Source organism: Chlamydotis macqueenii, chromosome 21, assembly GCF_036417535.1.
Source record: "Chlamydotis macqueenii isolate bChlMac1 chromosome 21, bChlMac1.mat, whole genome shotgun sequence".
Classification (NCBI taxonomy): Eukaryota; Metazoa; Chordata; class Aves; order Otidiformes; family Otididae; genus Chlamydotis; species Chlamydotis macqueenii.
The window spans coordinates 3054937-3063333 of NC_141576.1; positions in this window are offsets into that span (position 1 = coordinate 3054937).

The following is an 8397-nucleotide window of genomic DNA, read 5'->3' on the forward strand; positions in this document are numbered from 1 at the left end:
GACTCTGACAGTCCAGGCTCGCTTACCCATCTGAATTCAGGGTACCTCAGGCCCAGAGACTTCATTTCCTCCTTGCTCCTGCCTGGAACTCTTGTAATTCCTTTGACCCATCACAGCTGAAATAGCCAATATCTCTGGCCCTGTCTCTCCCAGTAGAGGCCCCTCTTTTGTGCGCAGCAGGCTGAGTTAATAACTGTTGGGTTGTCACAACGCATCCTCCACCCCACTGCCAGCGATGCTCGTGGCTGTCCACACGCATCACCTTCCCAGCCAAGGAAGAGCTGACAGAGCTCTTTGCTTCACTGTGTCACTCCCATGCTTTCAGCTCAGCCCAGGACTAGGAAGAGCAGGACAGGGAACACTAACCCTCCAAATAAATAGGCAGGACACAGGCTCAGCCATCCTTGTGTACAAAAGCCAGCGTCCTTGCCAGTGCGACACACTGGTCAGACAATTGCCTGAAGCGCAACCAGGACTTGTGGCTGGTTTACAGGACTGTGGGTCAGACCCTGCTTTCCATGTGGAATCAGAACCTGGGAGCCTCTAGCAGAGATTCTCTAAGGCTTCAGATTCCTCTCTCATTTCCTTCATAAGACAGAATTTTACTGCATTTTTACCAGCTAGACCCAGCTTGTAATCTCACTTTGCTTCCCAGGAACCAGAGTAGCTCTGAAAACTGGACCCACTTGTAAGCAGTACAAACAAGGTCTGGATGCAGCAGGCAGTTTTTAGCCAAAGGCTATTCTTTGGAAAGGATCCTTTTCCTTGTTGCTTGACTTTTATCCCCCATCTCTATCCTGTTAGGAAAGCCCGGACAATTGGGAAAAGCCAAATTTAAGACAACCTCCTTAGAGCTGGGTTTCCTGAGGAATTTCCAGCTATGCAACAAGCTGCTATTTCCCGTTGAACTGCAAGTTCTCAGCCCTCTCAATAATTGCAGTCTCTTAACAAGTTGGCCTGGGAGAGTGAGGACAGTCTGGAGCAGCCTGCAGGCACACGCGCATGAGAGCAAGGCATGGCAGAGAGCATTCTGCGTGCATGCAGAGGGGACTCCTGCACTTGGACAGCCTTCCCGGGCTTGTTTGTCTGCAGGCTGTCTAAGGGAGGAGCAGTGAAGAAACAAAACCAAAGGGTATCAGCTTCTCTCCCGCAGGAGGCTGGGTTATCATCTATTTTGCTTACTTCAGCTTCTGTACCTAATTTCTTTGAATCATACCAGTAATCGTTAAGACAGTTTTACAGCTTAATACCCCACGCAGCTTTGCAGGCTCTGACGAACCGCTGTGTGGTTTTTTGAAGGTCTGAGTTAACTCCGTCGTGCCTTATAGCAGCTTACTTGGACAACAGCACTGTTCCATCCATCTGTGGCTCATGTTTCAGATAGTGGCGAGGGCTGGTTGCACAAGGAGAGGCTATCAGGGCAGCAGTGCCCCTCACAAGCTCGCACCCCGGTGCTGTAACCCATTCATGGTAGGGAACAGAGCGAAGCAGCAGCACAGGATGGTTTCTGTTCCTGTCGAAGTGTTTGTACTTCAGGTGTGCTCTATTTTAGAGGGCTGTCTAAATCTTGCCAGGCTCTGCTGAGTTCTGGTGGGTGGGGGGAAGCAGGCAAAGACATGGATGGGCCTCTGCGCACCCATCGGACCCGCATCCAGTCACAACAGGAAGGGGAAGCAGTATGTGGCTTGCAAGTTTCTATCAGGAGAGACCGCCTGGCCCCCTCTTCGAGCACAGCTGCGTGAGTCCTGGCCAAGTTATGCTCTCTGCTCACAGCCTGGAATTCAGGAGAGAACGAGGGTGATTTTCTGTCAGCCTCAACACCAGGTGATGGTTAGAGCCTCTTCACTCCCAGCTCCGCAGGGCTCCCTCTCTGATGGAGGCAGGAGAGCAGAGGTACCAGTCTTCTTATTGTCACCTTCATGCCAGCACCCTTGGGGACTAGAGAAGCTTAGTTTCAGAATAAGCGCAGTCTGAAAAACAGCATGCTGGGATGGAACAGGGTCAGCACTTGTGTGGCTACAGCAGAGGAGCACAACTGGACCAGTCTGGGACAGGGATGTCCAGAGTCCCACTGTAGACGTCATTTCTCTGGTCGGGGCTGCCAGAAAGGAACCTTCAGCCTCAGGACTTAGAACTAGACTGCCTCTAAGGTAGGCTTTGCTGAGGGCTCACTTTTCATCTAAGCTTTTCACCTCCCCTCAGTAATAAGGCAAAAACATCTGAGGAGGAACCAGGCTTCAAGCACAAAAAACAATCACCCTTTTTGTCTGAAGCCAGCAAGGCAGCTGGGGAGTGAGTGGGAGGAGAGGGAATGACTCCCTGTGCTGTCAGCAGGCCTCCTCCAGCCCAGCTGACCCTGGCTAGCTGCTCTGTGCTCTGCTAACACTTGAAAACTTGTGTCCCCATGCTGGCTAGTGTCAGAGCAGGGATTTTCTCTCCAGCCTCCACACCAGCCCCTCAAAGCCCTTGGTTTATGACTGTTTTCCTCCCATATGCCCTGCCTCTCCTTTTCACAGGGCATAGCATGGGATGAGCTCAAGAGTTTCTCCTTCAGGGCACCAATTTGTCATTTTCCACATGTTCAGCAAGTTCTAGAGATGTATAGATGCCTCATGGATCCAGGCTTTGGTGCATACAAGCCACAGACTGGATGAAACAATCAACATGATGTCCCACACAGCAAATACTGGAGAAAAGTACTACCTTCTCTTGTGTTAAAGCCACCACCACACTGAGCAGGTGAACATCAGCAGAGTTAAGCCTAAAACCACACAACCACAGGCTACCACCTTCCCCTACCCCATCACCATCTCCCACAGTCTTTCCATGTGGGAGCCCGGCTTTTCTGGCACAAAAGAGCCAAGCCAGTTTGCCTTCTGGAGTAGAAGGCACTTGCAAGGTCAAGAGGGAGAGCACGCAGAGCAGCACACACACTGTCCCTGGGCAAGGCTACTGCTTCCCACACAAATCAACACTTGGGAGCTGGCAAGAGTCTTATATGTCCTTTTTTGCCATCACATACTCAATCTGAGGCCAGTTGTTTTATAAATTAGAAGGGTGGAGGAAGGCTGCTGGGATTTCCAAGGACTGCACAGTGAGCTTCCTTCTGCAGGCTGAAGGCAAACTTGCTGCTGGGAGTCAGGAGCCAATTCCACCATGGGCCACCCAATGTGGGCAGAAGCCTAGCTGTTCTGATGCCACGTGGCCATCAACATGTGGGTGGCCTGTAGTGGACATATGCCTGTATTTAACTTGAACTTGTTAATGGAAAGAGCCACACTAAGATCTGAAAGGGAAGGACAAACTTACTAGAATCTAAAAGTAATGAGGGGGGAGGACAAAAGGCCTTCCTACCATCAGGAAGTTTTGTTTACAGTGGGAAAAAGGCAGGTGGGACATGGATTTCTAGGTTAGAAATCTCGTTGCATAAACAAGCGTGACGGAGGCAGAGGGTTCTGCTGGAAAGTGCTATGGCTGACAGCTATGCTTCCCTTACTGCAAGTCCTGCCAGCCTTGTACTACTCCCACGTCAGACTAGGAAAATAGTTGCAATTCCAGTAGTCCATGAAGAAAGAGGTGATCTGACGCAGGCAAAGCAATCAAAACAATTCCCATCTATTTTGGGGATAAGAGACTTTTGTTCTAGAGCTGAGTGCTGTAATGCCTGGCCCCATAATGAAAGAACAAGGAGAGCAAAAATATTCTCCTGCAAATAACTCTACCCTTAGAGTTTCAGGGCTCACACCCAGACCCGGTCCTTGCTCTTCAGCTTCCCACAGCAAAGATGCTCAGCGCAGAGGGCTGCACCATGTGTCTACTCTCCATAAACCCCCAGTCCCGTACATAAATCTAGACATGCTTAATTTAAGGGCAAGGGATAATTATCATTGTTCACCAGTTTTCTGTTTGCTCTTGTAAACACTTGGGCATACATCACATAAACACTTGAACATTAAGCGTGTTGTGAGAAACAGAACTGGGATTTCAGTCCATGGCAGTGGAGTACCTCTCCAAGCTGGCTGCTCTCAGTTAGCAATGCTAGTAATTTATTTCCATTTCCATGGCTTTCTAGATTAGTTTTTCATATTTGTAGGATTATCCAGCCCTAGTCACACTCCTGATGTCTATTATTAGATCTCGCACAGAGTCAACTTCAACAGCAAATGACCCAAAGCTCTGATGCTAGGTAACACTGTTTATCTCTGATGCCTTGAAACTGGGACGTGGAGAAGTATAAAAATGCTGTATATATTTCTCACTAGATGAGTCAAGTAAATATATGGTCAGAGCCACTCCAAATCACCCTGAAACAAGTGTACTTGTCTTCCCTGGGTGAGCACTGACTCACTCCTTTAGCCTTTTTAAATAAATGCGCTTTGCCTTCTACCCCATCATCTGCTCAAGTTATGTAAGGACCACCACTGTCAGCCTTCTTTACAAGGTAGTCCTTACAGACCTGCATCTCTAGACACACGTACACTGAAATCCTGGCCTCTGCTGATAATGTGACCATTTGCAATTCCAGCTGTTCCTCCCCTTCCCAGCTGCAGTACGGAATCAAGTAAGAAATGAAGGAATACTTACAACTTCCAGAGTCTTTTTCACCCCTAGTTCTCAGAAGATGAGGATAACCAAAGCTGCATACATATATATATGTATAGATGGGATGCAGGGGAGAAAAAAGGGAGGAAGGAATCACCCTCAGGGGCGTTCAGCTGGTAATCTCACGTGGTGCTGCTGCTGGTCAAGAGAAGCGGCAGGGAGCTTTGTTCAAATTGGGCTGCTCTGGGTGTGGGGCCTGCCCTAATCACCCATCCTGCTCGCACGTCTATCATGCAGAGGAAGTCTGGCAGATCCTGTTTAGCAGAGTTCTCCCACACATGGGGCTTTTTCTGCCTCTGCATTGCTTCCTGGCACCTGTCAAGGATGTTGCTGTTCTGATGCTTTCGCCATGAGAGGCACTCAGAAGTCAGTTAGAACGTCTCTTTTCATGTGCTCTGCCTCTTTCCTCATCTTTGTGACTGACAAAGGTCTTGAGAAGCCATTGCAAGCTTCTCAGGAATGGATATGATGCATCAAACATGGCGGAGAGGTGTCACAGAGGGGTGAACAAGAAAAAGAGATGCAGAGTGGAACTGTGAAACTGAAAAAACGAGCCCTTTGTCTGCAGTCTTCCCCTGAGGCTTTTTATGTTATTGCTCCCTTCATTATGCGTGTAGACTACCAAGACCTTCTCTCCTTGCGCAGAATTCCCTGCAAATCTCCCAGGCAGTGGTGGGGTTCTGGGAGTTCTTCACTCTTCTCTCCTGGGCCTTCAGACTAGTCTATGGCTAGTGAGGAGGCACCCTTTGCCTCAGCTTTCGTCAGCCTTCGCTAGCTGGAGCACCCAGCAAAAATGCAGCCTTTTCACCCCCATACGTTAGATCTCTGACCCTAATCGGAATCAAACGTTTTACAGGATTTTAGATCAAAAAGCAGACACTCAGTTTCAGTGCAGTAATTCCTGGATTCTTTCTTGTTACAGTTGTTCATTAATCACCGATGACAAGACCTTCCTGTGTTGCACTTTTGGAAGGAGTGTGAAAGCTGGAGACTGAGCCTGTCACGTATGCTGCAGTAAGTATCCTAAACCCTTCTTTACCAGACGTAACCATATTAAAGAGGATGCCAGCAGGAACACAGAGAGACATGGCCTGTGGTAGACTATGGTAAGGCACCCTGCACATGAGGGGTCTCAATACCAAATAAAAAGTTTTTCATTTCTGGTTGTGAATGATCTAGACAGTGGGAGGAACTCCAACAGTGACCTCATAAAAATGTCTTGTGCCAGAGAAACACTTGGCTGGGCTTTGGAGAGAATTTTTTTTTGTCTCCAGAATGTTCACGGGGTTTTACTGAACAGCCATATCGAGCAGGATTGACGGTGAGATGGTGCATCTGTTCTGAACAGCCACTGCCCTGGGGTACAGCTCACTACGCAGGAGAGCAACCTCTCTTGTCTGTGTGAGCCTCAGGCTGGCTTCCTTACATCCTCCTAGTCATTCCTGGGACAAGAGAGGGGACTTGCTGCTCTCCAGGTTTTCCTTCTCCCCGTTGTTAGTGGGAGCCTGTGAGTTACTGTGAAACGGTTCAGAACTTCTCTTTATTGCTCTGTAACACAAAGGAGAAGTGTTTCCTTCTTCTGGAAGCGGAGTTGTTCTGTGTCTAATAACAGCCAGTGAAGTGCCAGCATCAACCCCAGCTTCTTTCCCAATTCCCATTCACAGCAGCAAGAGAACCTGCTACTGTAGATTGTGAAGCACTCAGCAAGCTTCAAAATGCTGAATACTGATTCCAGACAAGATGGCAGTGTATGGTATCCTTCTGCTACCAACTGCCTATAAAGAGAAGCAGTTGGGGGCACCAGTGTTGTTGCCTTGGGATTGGACCTTTATTTAAGCCCACAAATCCAATGTAAATAATCCCTTTTTGCACCAAACCCCTGTCTTGAAAAGCTGGTGGCTATGCTGGGATGAGGGTTAACTTTCCATCATTGACAGCCATGACCCAAAGTAGGCTTTCTGGTGAAAATGAGATCTAGTTGGGGATGTCCCTGCTCCTTGCAGGGGGGTTGGACTAGATGACCTTTGAAGGTCCCTTCCAACTCTAACCATTCTATGATTCTATGATTCTATGAATTCTGCTACTGCAACATTTGTACTCCGAGTAATCCCAAACAGTATTTTTCCAGCTCACACGTAATAACAAACTCTGTTCTCGGTTACTGCTGTCTCAATGAGAGAACCCCACAAGTGCATCACACCCTTTGGCTACCGCATTTGTGTGGCTAAAACTCCAGCAAGGAGCAACAAGAAGTTAAATGATGAAGGCAAGCACTAAAAAGCCCTGTCAACAAAAGGCCCTTGATCAGAGAAACCAGTTGAGGTGAGTTCCGCACACAATACCTTCGCAAGTCTCTCAGAAACCTGATTTCCCAAGCACTGATGGGAATGGTCTCGCCTGCGTAGCCAGGCAGGCACAGAGCCATGCCTAGCTAGTGAGAACAAACTAGAAAAATAACAAATTTATCCACACCCTTGCTCAACTGCACGACATCCTTAATTGCAACAAGGTCCTACCCCTGCTCACTCCATTTACGTAGCATTGCATTATTAATAAGTAAATCAGAAGGCTGAATGAACTCTTTCCCCGTAACCTGAACTAAAAACCTCTTGTGGTCTGAAGAAGCCTGACTGATTGATTTCCCCTCTATGCTTCTTTTTTCTCCTCTGGATTTTTAAGTATCTGGAGCCCAGTTGTATCTAAGAAAGCCAATACCAGAGTATCACAAGCAGAGTGTTTGCCTGGTGCTTTGGCTCAGATGGAGTCAGGAAGCAACAGCAAATTAAATGGTAGCTCTGTGTCCAGCAGCCATGTAAAGTGCAGCTGGTGCCTGCAAGAAAAGTGGTCTTTGTGAAAGCATCTGCCCCCAAAAAGCTGATACAATTCCACTCTCCCTGTCCGTGGGTCAAGACCTCACCAAGGGAAGGCAGTGTGAGAAAGGAAAACCATCTCCAAGAATAAAGAAGAGCTATCCAAAAGCAGCTTGCAGAAAATTGGTTGGATCTCTTCCCTCCATCCCGTGTACCACTGTGGCAGAGCCTGTCTCTAGCAGGAATGCCAGTCCCTGAATGTGCTGCGCGGCTGAGCTCATTTCGAGAGATAAGGATGTTTATTTTCCAGCTGGACTCCGCTAACACTTGTTCCTTTGAAAGAGTGAGTGCTGTGTGAGTGGAGGGACTCAGTTTACATCTCAGCAGCAGACGTAGCTTTTGCAGACCATTTAGGAAGGCTAAGGCATCCAGGATGGCTGAAAAGGTGGGACTCTGAATGTAAGGGCTGGTGGCCAACAAGGGACCACGGTCACCATGGCTAAAATAGAAGCCAGATGGCCAGACTGTCCCTGCTGCCACTGACCTCAAGGACAGGCTGGGTCACTAAAGCGATAGCTGTGGAGGGGCTGAACTAGACCCCGACGTTCTTCTTCATGGCAACCATTTCTCTGTTTTTACCAGCACTCCCTCCGAGCTCAGCCACTGACCAGCTGCTGTGGCCTGTGGGAAGCTTCCATGGTCCCCCATGATGCAGAGCCCTTACAATCCGCTGCTCCTTGCATGTGCAGTAAAACACCGTTGCAGACCAGGCACTGTATTTTTTTTACTGATAAACAAATTGGTCGTACAAAACCGTATCCAGAAGAGTGAGTCAGGCTGCTTGAATACCTCTCCTTCCATGTACGTCCACACAGATCCGCACGCAGCAGGAGCGGGATACGCAGCCTCGGAGGGGCTGTTTAATGCATGCGGCACCAAATTGCTAGATAGGGACAGTGTCTTTCAAACTGGGCAATGAACACTT